Source organism: Corythoichthys intestinalis, chromosome 4, assembly GCF_030265065.1.
Source record: "Corythoichthys intestinalis isolate RoL2023-P3 chromosome 4, ASM3026506v1, whole genome shotgun sequence".
In the NCBI taxonomy this organism is placed as follows: domain Eukaryota; kingdom Metazoa; phylum Chordata; class Actinopteri; order Syngnathiformes; family Syngnathidae; genus Corythoichthys; species Corythoichthys intestinalis.
In genome coordinates, this window is record NC_080398.1 from 11,594,304 (window position 1) to 11,609,758 (window position 15,455).

General features: G+C 38.8%; 1 protein-coding gene and 1 long non-coding RNA gene across 3 annotated transcripts in view; one reads left to right on the forward strand and one right to left on the reverse strand.

The window, feature by feature from the left end:
• The window catches only part of col14a1a (collagen, type XIV, alpha 1a), a 219,102-nt gene that overhangs the window by 40,302 nt on the left and 163,345 nt on the right, over positions 1-15,455 (forward strand). The window lies entirely within an intron of this gene.
• On the reverse strand, positions 5,091-8,610 carry LOC130914793 (uncharacterized). Of its 2 annotated transcripts, none has more exons than XR_009062998.1 (3): positions 8,463-8,610; positions 5,475-5,584; positions 5,091-5,398 (listed from the first exon to the last, which is right to left on the reverse strand). It is a non-coding gene; the product is annotated as an uncharacterized LOC130914793 (long non-coding RNA). The 2 variants fall into 2 exon arrangements; XR_009062999.1 differs by having other exon boundaries at positions 5,475-5,644.

A 15,455-nucleotide genomic window follows, 5' to 3' on the forward strand; every position in this document is an offset into this window, starting at 1 on the left:
TTTTGGCTGCAATAACTTCAGCGAGATGCTTTTTGTAGCCATTTACAAGTCTTTGACATCGGTCTGAAGAAAGTTTGCCCCACTCCTCAATGCAGAATACTTTCTTTTTTTTTTGCATGTACAACCCGTTTGAAGTCACCCCACAGAATGTCAATGGGATTAAGATCTGGGCTTTGACTCAGCCATTCCAGGACCCTCCATTTCTTCCTTTTCAACCAGTCCTTGGTGGATTTACTGGTATCTTTTGGGTCATTGTCATGTTGCAGGGTCCAGTTTCCATTCAACTTTAACTTTTTTTTTACAGATGATGCCACATGTTCCGTAAGCACCCTCTGATACGCGATAGAATTAATAGTGGATTCTATGATGGTGAGCTGGCCAGGTCCTGCTGCAGCAAAGCATCCCCAAACCATGACACTTCCACCTCCATGCTTCACAGTTGGTATGAGGTTCTTTTTCTGGAATGCCGTATTGGGTTCACCCCAAACATGTCCTCTGTTCTGGTGTCCAAATAATTACATTTTATATTCATCTGTCCAAAGAACATTATTCCAGAAGTCCTGGTCTTTGTCTACTTTCATGCTGGCAAACTTCAGTCTGGCCTTCATGTTCTTCTTGGAGAGCAAAGGTCCTGCTCGCACACCTCCCATGAAGGTTTAACATGTGAAGTTTATTTCTGATTGAAGAGGCATGCACTTTCAGATCAACAGTAGCAAGAGCCTGCTGTTGGTCCCGTGATGACATTTTAGGGCTTTTGGAGACTTCTTTTAGCATCTTGCCGCTGCTCTCCAGGGTGAATTTGCTTGAACAGCCAGACCTGGGCATGTTGGCAGTTGTTTTGACATCCTCCACTTGTAGACTATTTTCCGGAAAGTGGAATGGCTGTTTTATATTCTTTTGGGATCATTTGAAATCCCTTACCAGACTAAGAAGCGTCTAAATTCCTCTTTTTGAAGGCCTCAGACAGGTCCTCTGATCTCACCATGGTGTTTTCTCTCACTTCAACAGTGAGGGGCACACCAAACTAAATGTGAGGTTTAAAAAAGGCAAGCCTTTTTTAAAACACTGGGTAACAATTTTCTAATCATATGCACTGGAGGTAATACACCTGTGTGTGATTTTAGCCATTTTAAGTGGGATTGAATGTGGGGGTGTCCTACACTGTAAAAAAATTCAGTGTAAAATAACGGTAAAGAGCTGGCAGCTAGGGTTGCCATTTATATACTGTTATTTTACAGTCTTGGTAATGTAAAAATGTTTCACAGTAATAGTCCGTAATCCAGAAAAACTGTTGATTCCTGTATTTATAGAAAATACAGTAAAAGTCCGTCAGCAGGATAGCCATTACCAGACCGTTTTTTTACAGTCCTGGTAATGTAAAAATATTTCACAGTAGTAGTCTGTAATCCAGAAAAACGGTTGATTCCTGTATTTATAGAAAATACAGTAAAAGTCCGTCAGCAGGATAGCCATTACCAGACTTATTTTACAGTCTTGGTAATGTAAAAATATTTAACAGTATTAGTCTAATCCAGGAAAAACTGTATAGTCCTGTATTACCAGAATTCACAGTAAAGAGCAGGCAACTGAGGAGCTAAAGTATGCTGCGTTTTTAACGAAAAAAAATGCTGATGTCAGGTGCGAAACAGAACAGGTTCTATTTAATTGTGTTGGCATGCATTGAAAACGGACAGGAACTAGAGAGAGAGTGCAGTCAGGTCGTGTAGGTCAGGCTGAGCAGGCTGGAGACCTGGCGTAATCGGGACAGGCAAGCAGGGCAGGTTGAGCTCAATGGAGTGCTGGCATAGTCTGGTCAAGCAGGACAGGCTGAGGAGGTTGATCGGGCTGGTGTAGTCGGGTCAAACAGGACAGGCTGGGTCAGAAGTGGTGATCGGTGAAGGACAAATCCCAAATTACCCCTAAACAATATACTACAATTGTTCAAACATTTCCACCGGTGAATAAAGCTATGTGCTTATGGCAGCTTCTGGCAAATTTCATCTTTTAATTCTGCTGCTTACCGGCTGCCTCTCTGGTTATCTTTTGCCAATGTCTCCAGCTGCACAGGACTGCAAGTGTCAATAGCCAAACCAGGCTGCAGTCTTCCTTTCCTGCTTTTATAGCTCTGGGTTGCTCATGGGTTGATTGGCCAATCTCTTCCAGCTGTGCATCATTTCCATAGTGCTTGCATGCTGGTGCTTTTCCAATTCACGTTCTGGTTGTCTGCTCAATGCTTTTATGTTGATGTTTATCAGGGTTTTTTACAATGCGTGAAAAATCATTGTCCATAATACTCCCATGCCTCGCATGGGTTTCTTCAATATGAAGAAGTAAGAGTTTGTAAAAAAAATTAATTGAAGCAAAAAAGCACCTAATTTACTCCAAATGTAAACATTGGTCTCGTGTGATGTGGGGACAAAGTTTGTCGCAGCCAGTGACATTTTCACAGTAATTCACTGCCATACGACTAGATTATTATATTATATATTATATTATATTATTTAGATTTTATTTACTTTTGTTCCGTGAAGAATCCAGAAAGGGTTATTTGATTTGATCGTCCAGTGTTATTATTATATTATATTATATTATATTATATTATATTATATTATATTATATTATTTTTATTTTATTTACTTTTGTTCTGTGAAGAATCCAGAAAGGGTTATTTGATTGTGGCTTTCTGAAAAAAAAAAAATCAATGTTTACATTTAGGCACTACTACAATCGTCACACTTTTTCTGTTACAAACTGACCCCGGCCTCTCATCAGAGAAGGGAAAAGTTATGTGGCCCTCACAGGAAAAAGTTTGGGGACCCCTGCTATAGGCCAACCAAACATCCAGTCTGGTGTTTGCGTCGATGTGATTGTGTTGTAGTCTGAGGCTCAACTCCCATACATCATCCGCTACAGCTAACGCTAATGCATTTAGCTAACATTTGCAACATCAAAATTTAAAACCACTAACAATCAAAACATAAACATATTAAATAAAATAAATAATATAAATAGAGAAATAATTAAAAATACATTTTATTGTATTGTAACTCCACTGTTGGATGCATATGAGACACTCAGATTTTGCCTTTTTAACCGCTCACCGGCAAACACCTTTTATTTATTTTCCCCAAAAATTCACTCAGCTGCATCTTTTGCAACAACAACAATAAAAACAATAGAACAATAGAAAACTGCCCTCTACTGGCACTCCAGAGGAATTAAATTCAATATTATATATTGCTATCCAGCAATCCTCAGAAGTTTAGTTTAATATAAAATAATTTAGGTAATATGAGTAAGAATTAACTCACCGTTTATAAATTGGCACACATAAATCCCAATATAAGTTGAAGAACAAGCACTGAAGAGCAGCAAATTTCATCTAAAGTCATCCTCCGAAGAGTCTCCAACATCCAAATTATGGCTAATTAGGTCCTCCTGGATTTGATGGCAAATTATTTGCGGTGTCTAGTTATTTTAATTTAAATTGGCAAAAAACATAGTCTATATTCCCACAATGTAAAAGATGTCAGATTTCTGACCATGCTCCAAATCTCCAGTCAAAACTCAGTTTCCAAAAATACGGTAGTGTCATGTAATTGAAACATTAACATACCGTTTACAGCATTTGTCTTGTTGCTTTAATGTTGGTAACCCACAATGCATTGCTAACTACCCACAATGCATTGCTAACTACAGTAATAAACTGTTGAACACAAAAACGGTATTTTAGTGTTCATAATTGGCCGTAAATTCACAGCAATTTTTTACAGTGTAGTTTATTCCTCAACAGAAATTCAATTTCTTTAAAATTATACTTACTGAATGTTATTAAAAAATCTTTTTTCTGTTTTAATTGTTTAGTTCTATTACTTGAATCTTCCAAGATTGTTAAAATTGATATTAAATATCCATATGACCAAATATGTTAGAAAACACGCAACTTTCATGACTGTAAAATTAAAGAACAAAAGAAATCAGAGCATTAAACTTGAAGGACACACTCTCAAATTAAAATCTTTAAGGAATAAAGATCAAAATCCTATCCCCTTTTGATACAATTCATTTTTCAACACACGTATGAACTAATCAGATGAGAGCGTTGCCCTCCACCTTGTGTGACTGAATCTTACGACCAGCGTGCACACACGCAAATGTGCACACACTCAGGGAATGAACCCAAGGGACAGATGCAGTTAAAGTTGAACTGGAGGCCAATGAGATTCTGCGTTACGCTGAATGCTCTGATAATGAGAGATGGAAGGAGAGTCCTCTTGGAGCCATCACCTCTACAAAGTCACACCTCAGACACCTCTGAGTCAGGCAGGCATTCTTAACTTTCGACAGTATTTTAGCTCTTTGGGTTGGAAACTCCGCTCCATAGTTTGCATTTGTACTAAAAATGACTAAATTAACAAACACAATTTCAATGAAACCTTTTCAGACACCTTGTGTTTACCAATATGGGGTTCAGTTGCTTTCTTAACACTTTAAAGTCCAGACCTATTTTGTCTGATGTTGTTCACCATGGCCTGGTTGGGTCTCTTTTTTTTTCAGGACACCATAACCTTCATGTGCAAACGATTGTTTTCTTAATTTCAATCAACATTCTGTATGTTTTTTTTTAAGGTTCTTTCCATGGAACAAGTCTCGATCGGATCGTTCTCAGATTGATATGTTGAATATATTTGTAACAGCTATATGGAAAAATAAATCTGGCGTGCCAGGTTACATTACCAAAGTGTCTGATCGCAAGTTGGTATTGGCAACTCCTCCACATCAGGTGACTCAGACTTGGGTACATAAATATCATAGACATCATCACTATTGACGTGTCTCTTCGTCATTCTTTGCGCGACGCCTTATCAGAGGGAGCCGAGCTTCATTTATCAATAGCCGAAGACGGCACACGCTCATGTCGGATTTAAGCTTGGATTTACTTACGATTGGATTTAACTACGAAAGTTGTACAGGAAGGATTGTCTCAGGAGTGATTTGTTCGAGGATTCAAGGTAAATATTATATTTTTCATACCATGCATTCGTGATTGAGCATTTATTCGCAGGAATTTCCTTCTTTGTTTGCACATGGAGGTGGCTAATTTTCGTAACTGACTAGCCTCATAGTTTACTTTTAGCAAAGAATCGAGACTGTTTTACGTCCATATCTATAAAGTGTTAGGGATGGTGGAACCGGTGGGGGGGATCCCAACGCAGGCAACGTGACAAAACACGGTGAGAGGGAGAATTCTCGTTTATTTGGGTCTTGAGCTTCAAGCGAGGCAGGAGGCGGAATGGTCGTGGTGAGCACTGTGGATGCCACGTGTGTAGCTGTCAGCTGGGGGTTTGACAGGCTGAGGTTGGCAGAAGTATCCGACGAGGGGCACGCTGATCAGGTCCTGGAAACAATGAAAAGATATTGTGAGCCGGAGGTCAAAGTCAATAGATACGCTAGGGATGAGAGAATCAACTGACGTGGAAAACAGACAAGTTGTTCGGGCGACGTGGTGGTGTGTCCGCTAGGCTTCTAAACTGGCTGATGACGATTGCTTACAGCTGGCCGCTTCACCCGTCTGACATTCGACCTGTAATCAGGCAAAACTCCCCTCACCTGAGGCAGGGCTCAGGAAGGAGGGGCGGAGGCCCTAACATAAAGAATTCAGGGATTTAAGCATTTATTCACAAGCATTTTCGCCACAAAAGCTCTGTTTACTCCAGGCGGCCGCTAGCCTCATTCGCTTACATAGTAGCATTGTACTTCGTCAATATACGTAAAATAAATGTTAACTGAAGTTTTTTTTTTGCCTTTAACCAAGAATCGAGACTGTTTTACGTCCATATCTATGAAGAATTCTGGAATTCAAGCATTTATTCACAAGAATTTTCGCCAAAAAAGCACCTTTTACGCCAGGCGGCCGCTATCCTCCTTCGCTAACATAGTAGCATTGTACTTCGTCAATATACGTAAAGTAAATGCTAACTGCACAGTTTCTTTGCTTTAAACCAAGAATCGAGACTGTTTTACGTCCATATCTATGAAAAATTTGGAGATTTAAATATTTATTCATAAGAATTTTCGTCAGAAAAGCTCCTGTTAAGCCAAGCAGCCGCTAGCCTCATTCGCGAACAGTATATAGTGTATAATGATAATAAAGGGCTATTCTATTCTATAATAAGTTGTGATTGTATATAGAATTTATTAATAATATATTCACATATTATTTATAATTGATTCTGCATGTTTTCCTCAAGTATTAAGTTTCTGATTTTAAATTGAGTTATTTATTAGCTGTTGAAAACTTGCAGTTAATAACAACAACAAAAAAGTTGCTATTTTGGTCAAAAACTTATATATTTTAAATATTGCTCAAGATCCTGAAAATATAGTTGATTATCTCTGCATTTGGTGATTTATGTGCATCTAGTGTAAAATCTGAGACTTTTATAGCCATTTTAAGTTGTGTTATATAAAAAATAATTTATCGGGATTTTATAAGGGAACGACTTTGAATTTTTTGATGACGCTGCTCATGGAGACTCATATATGGCTAAAATAGATGCCTGTTTGGGGTTTTTGGTCAGTAGCAGCTTTGGTTTTGTAAATATTTTAATTTGAAGTTTTTGAAAATATGTAGGCCCCCTACGAATTGGCCCCGTTTCCCATGTCACGTCAATTGGTTATGACGTTTATGATAAATATTTTATCAGGACATAACTAATAACTTCTGTTGTTAAATAGCTCTGCAAAAAAATAAACTGAATTGACTTATTCAATGCAGATTTACCAGGTTCAAGTTCAATTAAAAAAGTCCATTTTCAAAACACAACGGACAGCATAGGGCTAAGTAAGCAGTTGGTGACAAGATAAATATCCCGCTACTTGAACTATGTGTTGTAAACCCAGACACAGTGATTTTCAATGAAGCAATGGATGAAAGAAGCACTGCCACAAGTCTGTCAAAGGTTATCATGCTTGCAAAATCCTTTTTTTTCTTGCTTGCTTTTTCTTTAGTTTTTAATCTTGTCCTGTGCGAATTTCAATAGTGTTCTATCAAGGGCATCCTGCCAACAATTTTGTTATGCAGAGACAGCAGTCTCTTCTTCCACTTGGTTGCTTACATTTCTGCCTTCATTGTTTTAATCAATTTCTTGTTTGTACATTTTCCTTCTTTCCTTTGTGGCAGAGAGATTTGATGCTCAAAATCTTAAACATTAATATGCAGGATTATGTCAAAATGTTGGTAAAATATTGTGGCAGGTGGCGGGGCAGCCCATTGAAGTCAGTGAAGGCTACAACATTAATTTGGTTTATGTTGGCAGTTCAGACTTCAGAACAGAGAAGAGTGATGATGATGACAGGTGGTGGTCTAGAATACTGCAAATATGACACAAGGAAAAGCAGCAGGAAATGTGGTGGAGAAAATTGAAAAATAATGAACCTAAACTTCAATGCAAACTGAGATGGAAGCAATAAGGAAACTCATTTTCATGTCCTTTGCAATTTGCACACTTTTTTTCATTCATATTCCTTCAATTATTGCTCTTTCCATTTCCGCAACGTTTCTTTAATACTTTGCATTGAACTTGGGCTCACAGCTGAATCGTTGCTATTCAGAGCAGTGTTGGACAGCCATTCGCAGTCTTGGGAGCAGATTGACTACCTCTCATTTTAGTTTACAAGCTTGTGAAAGAGAGTGGGCACTGTGCACTCTCCAGACTTTTGTCCTTGTCCCCAATTAAGTAATAGGGTTCGCTGCTAGGTTAAGCTAATTGCGTGACACTGCACTTGAGTGGCAAATGGGTCACTTTTAGGAAGGACTGATAGAGTAAAGAGGTCAATTAAAATGATTTGTGTCCACTTTTGTCCCTCTCCACCTCATATAAAATGCTTAAACGAAAGCACTTTTAAATATAATCCTGTGAATCAAAGTCACACAGACTGATGAAAATCGACTTTGGGAAAGGAGCCAGGTTAAATACGAAATGTTTTGGAAGAGGGAACGTAAAGTGGCAGTATTTTGTGTAATTAGTTACAGTTTGCTAGGTGGAATGATATGGCTAATTTGAAAATTGATTGAGTTTTCCGGATAGGCCTTTGCAAAAACAAACATACGTATCTCACATTCAGATCTTTCCCTTTAAAGCATAGGCAGTAGAATGCACACTAGAAAGGCTCGGTAAAGATAGTCTTTGATAGCATTAGCACAACAAGCATAGAGGATTCACCTCACATACAACAAAGAATATATGTATTCGTAGCCAGGTTATGTTTATTTTGCATAAGGGTACTCAACAATGTTTTATGTTAGAATTTATTGATAATGACTTAATATATACATAAGCCTCTGCCTCTTGTTCGTACAAACGTGAGCTTAGCTTGCTGCAAAATTGGGTTGTAAAAGCTGTGTAAATGCCTGTGTGGCCAGGTATAATTCATAAAAAGTGTGAAATATCTTGTCCTACCTAGAGCTGGCCGGATATACCGAAAATTTACCGTTACCGAAATTCTTCACGATGACCGACATAATTTTGACCATGTCGGTAAATTCAGTAATTTAATATCTTTAAAATCTTTTAGTCTTATAGACTCTGTGTTGTTCGGCTATGTTCATTCCCTTTAAGAAAGCAGTCAGTGTGCTTACATATGAAGTCACGTGGTTATCAGGAACTGAAACAAACAGAAGCCCGGTAAGCTAACGCTAGTGGCTACAGCTAGCAGCTATCACTACAAGCAAATGTGATGGAGTCGGGCTTAAGGGAGCTTCGACAAACTTTCACCCGACTTCAAGTAGACTCTTGGCAGCCTCCAAACGGGCTTTCACCCGCTTTCCTCCCTGGTTCTCACGATTTCAGGAGAGGGTGCTTTCTACTGGTAACCAGGCCACTGGCTAACGCTAGCAGCTAACGCTATAAAATTAACGCTAACCTTTTCAAAACTGCTCAACTTAATGAGTGGTTTGGGCACGGACTGCATCTAGCAATTAGGATGTCACATTATTTTGTATCTGTGTGAGCATGTGTGTGTGTGTGTGATTTCTTTGATATCTTTTATGAGGGTAAAGCATTCAGCATAAATTATAATGCAACAGTGAAGCCTGTAATATTACCGTTTAATAGCCACAGCTATTTTTCTGTATGTGCTTGCTTCATTCTGTATAATTACTGCCATGATAAAATCTTGAATGTTTCATTGGCAAAAGAGCAATATAGCTTTAATGTGTGTGTCTGTTTGGGTAGGGGAGGTGCATGTGTGCGTGCTATATTAAAAAATGCTCTGAGGAAAAAAAAAACTGAAACCTTGAAGTAAACACTTTTGTTGAGTAATTATGTCACAGCAGCCATTAACAATAAATTGTCTGTTTGAATTGTTTTGTTCAAACTGTAAGTCATTTGTGTTACAATGACATATTTGCACAGTTTTCGTATTGATTTTTGTAATGTTGTACATTGTTCAAGTCTTACAAGCTGTTATAAATGTTCATACTTGAATTTTTATGGTTTACAAGAAACTTTTATACACTTAATGTTTAGACTGCATGTACAATTGTTTAAATATGTTAAATTGAAATCTGTTAAATAAATCAATGAGAAACAGTTAATTTGTATTTCAGATTTTCAAATTATATAACAGTCCGCTTGGGCGAATTTTATCGTCATTTATCATTATCGGGGTAAATCTGCTCAGTTTACAGTGATAAATACTTGAGGCCATATCGCCCAGCCCTAGTCCAACCTTATCATTTCTAGATGTTGCCTCAGAGTAGGGTTAGGCAGGATGATGTTACACAGAATTTCCGAACCCTCCTCAAACCTGCATGCTTAATTGGCTATACTGAGTATAAATTAAAATTAAATCACAAAAATTCCTATCAGGATTGGTCAAATGGCGATCATGTCCAAAATCATCCATAATAGCCACTTCAGTATCGTTAAGATGAATCAGTTGGAATTGAGGTGTACAATACTAATGCAATTGATGACTGGTTGTTGATTTTGACCCATAATCCAGATCGAGCTACCCTCACCTTCCCTTTTTTGTAATACGGGGGTAGGACTAAAGAAAAGCCAGATATGATAAGCGGGGGCCAATTGCAAAATTGGAGCCTACTCAACAAATATGTGAGCAACGAGGAACAGAGATTAGGTTAAAACAAACATAATAGAGAGAGCAGGGAAAGCAAACAGACAAAGGTAGAGGAGAGTCGGGTTAAGGGAAAGCCTCATGCTGTATTGAGCTAATACATGAAGCATCTGTGGTGTCATAACATCTTTGCAGTCCGATGAAACAGAACAAGGCAATCGATTAAAGAGATCAAGAGACCAAGAAAGGTCATTTGTGGAACGAGACAAACTGCCAAAAATACATCTGTTGGATTATGCTGTAGATCCCATTGAATAACACTCTCCCAAGGAGGGCCCATAAGTTCCTGCATGAATAGCAATGAGTGGCTGAGTTTATGGAGGTGATGTGAGGATCACTAAGCAAATGGCAGACGTCACAAATCCCGGCAAGTTGTCTGATCTAATAAACTTGCCAACAAAACGAAGAAAAGCTTCAATTTTGAGCCCTTGTCATAGTTCTCAAAAAAAAAAAAGACAGGCTTTGTGAGCATTGGTCATCTATGCTTGTGATCTTACTTGATATATCCTTATTTTGTCTTACTTGATATTTCCTTATTTTGAAAACGGTTAAAAATTGAACAAGCAATCTGGAGTGCACTGCGGACCAAGAAAAGCAGCAGGACGGAGAGTGATCGGATCGAGACATCTCTAGTTTGTTGGGTTGTGGCTGGCGCTGCGTTGGCACAGCGTGTTAGATGTATCTAAAGTATCGATACTAAAAAAAAGTATTGATACTCGAATCGTGACCTAAAAAAAATCGTGACATCACCAGATTATCTTACCTTTCGAGTAAGTCAATGTCCTCTTTCACGAATTGATGGTGCCTATCTCACGCTTCGTAACACAAAAACGGCAAATACCCTGCTACTGTAGACATGGCGTTGGTGAGCAGATGCCTGGGGTCTCTCGGCCCCATATTTAGCATTCCCCGCTCTCACTTTCATTCTAGCAAAGCTTTGTGAACGCGTGCGCGGGAAGAACCACTTCTCTCGGTCACATTTAATGTTAACTACTCATGTACAGTGGTGGGCACGTTACGTAAGTAATTAGTTATAGTTACTCACTACTTCTTCCCAAAAGTAACTGAGTTAGTAACTGAATTACTCTATAGTAAAAGTAACTAGTTACCAGGGAAAGTAATTATTTCCGTTACTTTAAAACAAAGTTGTTGTATGTCAAAGAATTTGAAATTTTCTGAGCAGTATTCGAGTCAGTTGAATAGAGAAGAACAGACAGGTAGTTGTGTTAAAGAACCTTGTAATATTTATTGCACCTCAACAGCAACAGATTTATCCTACAATTGAAGAGCAACAAAAATAAACAGTAAACAATATAATAAAATAACATTCAGTAGTAAACAATATAAAGTGAGTTTAATCAATTAAATCTAACTCTCACAACCTGAGACAAGTGGTCAAGTAGACATAGCCTACCGTACTTCAAGTATTTTGACTTGAAATAGTGTTTATATCTCTACCTCGTAAAGGACAAATTTTCCTCTGAATGCTCTGCCATCATATCACTCTGCATCTGTTTTGCGTGTGTGTGTTTGCCACACGCGCTGTTTGTGTGTGATTGGCTCTGATTGGCTTACCATGACACATGACTCTAACCCTCAGCCAATCACAATCACTTCCATCGCATTAATCCAGGTGGTGTATTCAGGTAGCCTCGTATCCCTACTCCTCCCGTTACCCTCAAAGCGTCTGCCATCCTCAAGATGGAAGCAGCGTTCTTGCTGGCTGACAGTGGGGGATGGGAACGAGGCTAGCATTCAGGTGTAGCAAAAACAGAAATGTTAGCAAGCTTTGGAAAGCATTGTCTAATTGAATGAGCAGGGACAAACAGCCTGGAGTCATAAGAAATATGTGCTGTAATATTCTGATACAGAATTATCCGAGGCACCCTAAAGTGCACACGGCGCCAATAATGTTTTGTTCACATGATGTGGGAGTGAGTTAGAGAGACGGCCTGCCGAGAGCCGTACCTTTGTGTTAATGTTGAAGTTATATGTGCTATTAAAGAAACAGAGTGCCAGCATGTCCTGTGTGATATATCTTTGCTAAGAAAAAAGCACAAAACAAAACACGTGCACTATTCTCGAACCTGAACGCACCCCAAGTCTTGGATGACAAATAAACAGCAGAGTAGACTCGCTACGGCTGGTAGTTTCTTCAATTTATTCAGCATAAGTAAAGCACCGCTTTTGACCGTCAGTAACGGTAACGGCGTTGTAACGGCGGAAAAAATAATTAGTTAGATTACCCCGTTACTGAAAAAAATAACTTATTATTATGTCGTTATGTAACGACGTTATTTATAACGTCGTTATTCCCAACACTACTCACGTAATGCTAGCACTACACACATAGTTTGCTCGATAACTGTGTGATATAGTGTTTGGTAAATGTGCCTTGAAAGAAAATAAAAAATTTTTTAAAACTCACGATTGTTTGATGGTGAGGCGCCTTAGACTGAAATCTGGCAGAAGCTGCCTTTGTTGAAATTCAGAAGACCGTTGATGGAACTGTATCCAACTGTGACGCATCTAGTGTGGGACATTGCTGCACGATGCTTCCTGGTGCCTCTCGATGGTTTTTCATGTCTCCTCCTATGCTGCGTTGCAGCTCACAACTACTCAGAAGCTGTTTCTCCATGCATTATTTCACAAAGCCCCACATAACACAAAACATATGAATACCCAAGGGAAGATATACAGTATTTTTGGGGAATTGAAACCTTGAAACCGTAGCGTGGCCATTTTATTATGAATGAGGAAGTTACACTTTAAGCGCCGTCAGTGGCTATTCGACGCTTAGTCTTTATATAGAGGGAGGGGCGGGCCAGAAAGCCAGAGATCTGCTGATGTCGGCACATCCTTCATTTAGGCTCTCCCATAAAATCCTGCTAGCTGAAGAGGTGAAATAGAATTAATTACTACAACTCAGCAATTCAATACTAATTGTCTCTTAGTCTTTGCACATGTTTTCAGCACATGTCTTCAAACATATTTCATACATTTTTTAAATCAAATCATGAAAATGAGTTTACAGGACATTACATGCATTTGGTTCCAGTGTATTCTTTGCACTGTCACAGGAATGCTGAAGCCATTCCTGATTTATGGCATGCAGGGGATACCCTTCTGCCTCTTTGCTGCCATCTATTTTGGCCAGCTATAACAACAAGACATTACAGTATCCCATTACTTTATGAACCTTTTGGAATTACTCACATCTCTGCATAAATTCACCATCAAATGTGATTTGACCTCTGTCAAAATCACACAGATGAAAATAAAGAGTCTGCTTTAACTCAAACCACCCAAACATTTATGGTTTTCATATGAGGATATCATGTAAACAATGAAAGGGGGGGGGGGGGGGGGTAAGTAAGTGAACCCTCTGCCTAAGGAGACTTAAAGAGCAATCGAAACCATTTTTTACCAAACATTTTAAGCCAGGTGTGTGCCCAATCACTGATGAGTGGTTTAAAGCTGACCTGCCCACTATAAAACACACACCTGCTAAGAAATGTCTTAATGAGAAGCATTGTCTGATGTGCATCGTGGCTCGGTCAAAAGAGCTGTCTGAAGGCCTGTGATCAAGGATTTTTGATTTGTATAAAGCTCAGAAAGGATACAAAACAATCTCTAAAAGTCTGGGTGTTCATCAATCGACAGTCAGAGAAGTTGTCTACAAATGGAGAGAGTTTGGCACTGTTGCTTCTCTCCCAAGAGGTGGCCGTCCACCAAAGATGATGCCAAGAGTTCAGCGCAGAATACTCAGAGAGGTAAAAAAGAACCCTAGAGTGTCTGCTAAAGACCTACAGAAATCACTGGCACAGTCCAATATCTCTGTGCGCACATCAAATATATGTAAAACTATGGCCAAAAATGGTGTTCATGAGAGGACTCCACGGAGGAAGCCACTGCTGTCTAAAAAAGACATTGTTGCTCATTTAATGTTCGCAAAAAGGCACTTGGACACTCCACAGACATTTTGGCAAAATATTTTGTGGACTGTTGAAACCAAAGTTGAATTGTTTGGGAGTAACACACAACGTCACGTGTGGAGGAAAAATGGAACAGCTCACCAACATCAACACCTCATCCCCAGCATGAAGCATGGTGGGGGAGCATCATGATTTGGGGCTGTTTTTTTTCTGCCTAAAGGCCTGGACAAGTTGCAATTATTAAAGGAAGAATGAATTCAAAAGTTGATCAGGATGTTTTGCAGGAAAATCTAAAGCCGTCAGTCAGACAGTTGAAACTAAAAAGAGGATGGATGCTGCAACAACACAATGATCCAAAACACAGAAGTAAATCAACTTCAGAATGGTTTCAGAAGAACAAAATACACGTTCTGGAGGGGCCAAGTCAAAGTCCAGACTTGAACCCCATCGAGATGCTGTAGCATGACCTAAAAACAGCTATTAATGCCAGACATCCCAGGAATCTGACTGAACTACAGCAGTTTTGCAGAGAAGAATGGGCCAAGATTAGTCCTGATCAATGTGCCAGACTGATCTGCAACTACAGGAAGCGTCTGGTTGAAGTTATTGCTGCCAAAGTGGCAGCAATAACTTCCACAAAATTTTAAATGTGATGGTTCAATTACTTATTTTCCCCCCTTCTGTCATTGTTTGCATAGTATCCTCATTAAAATATGAAAACCTATAAATTTTTGGGTGGTTTTAGTGAAAGCAGACACTGTTTTCTCATCTGTGTGATTTTGACAGAGATCAGATTACATTTGATAGTGATTCTATGCAGAAATGTGTGAAATTCCAAAAGGTTCAAATACTTTTTCATACCACTGTAGATGGAATTTAGGTTACATCAAGACTGCACATTATTTTCATGAGAAACTGTTGAGAAAATATTATTTTGATTATCTTTGCAATAAATTGTCATTTTTTTGTGAAATGCCATTTTAAAAATAGTTAGGAATTCCACATGGAATAAGAAAGAGAGATGTTGGTGTCATTGGAATTTGTTCCACTCACTGTCCCTCCATCTGCATAACTTGACATTAATTTCAGTAACTACTATGTAATCTGAGTGGCGGGAGGAATAAAGCCTCAAAAGGGACAGACTGAAATCACACCGCATTCTGTCTGATCCTTCTGTAAAAGAAGTCACTAATAAATCAAGGTTTTATTAGTTTTAAGAGTTTTTTTTCTCCCCACATTTAAAATTTTTGTTTCATATAGGTCCTGTAAAACAAATTATTGATGTCATAGTTGCATGCTTGCATTACTTTGGTGCAGGCATCTTGAGTTCAGTTTGTACTCAGTGACACGAATGTGAAAGGCAGTATGTTTCTATACAGC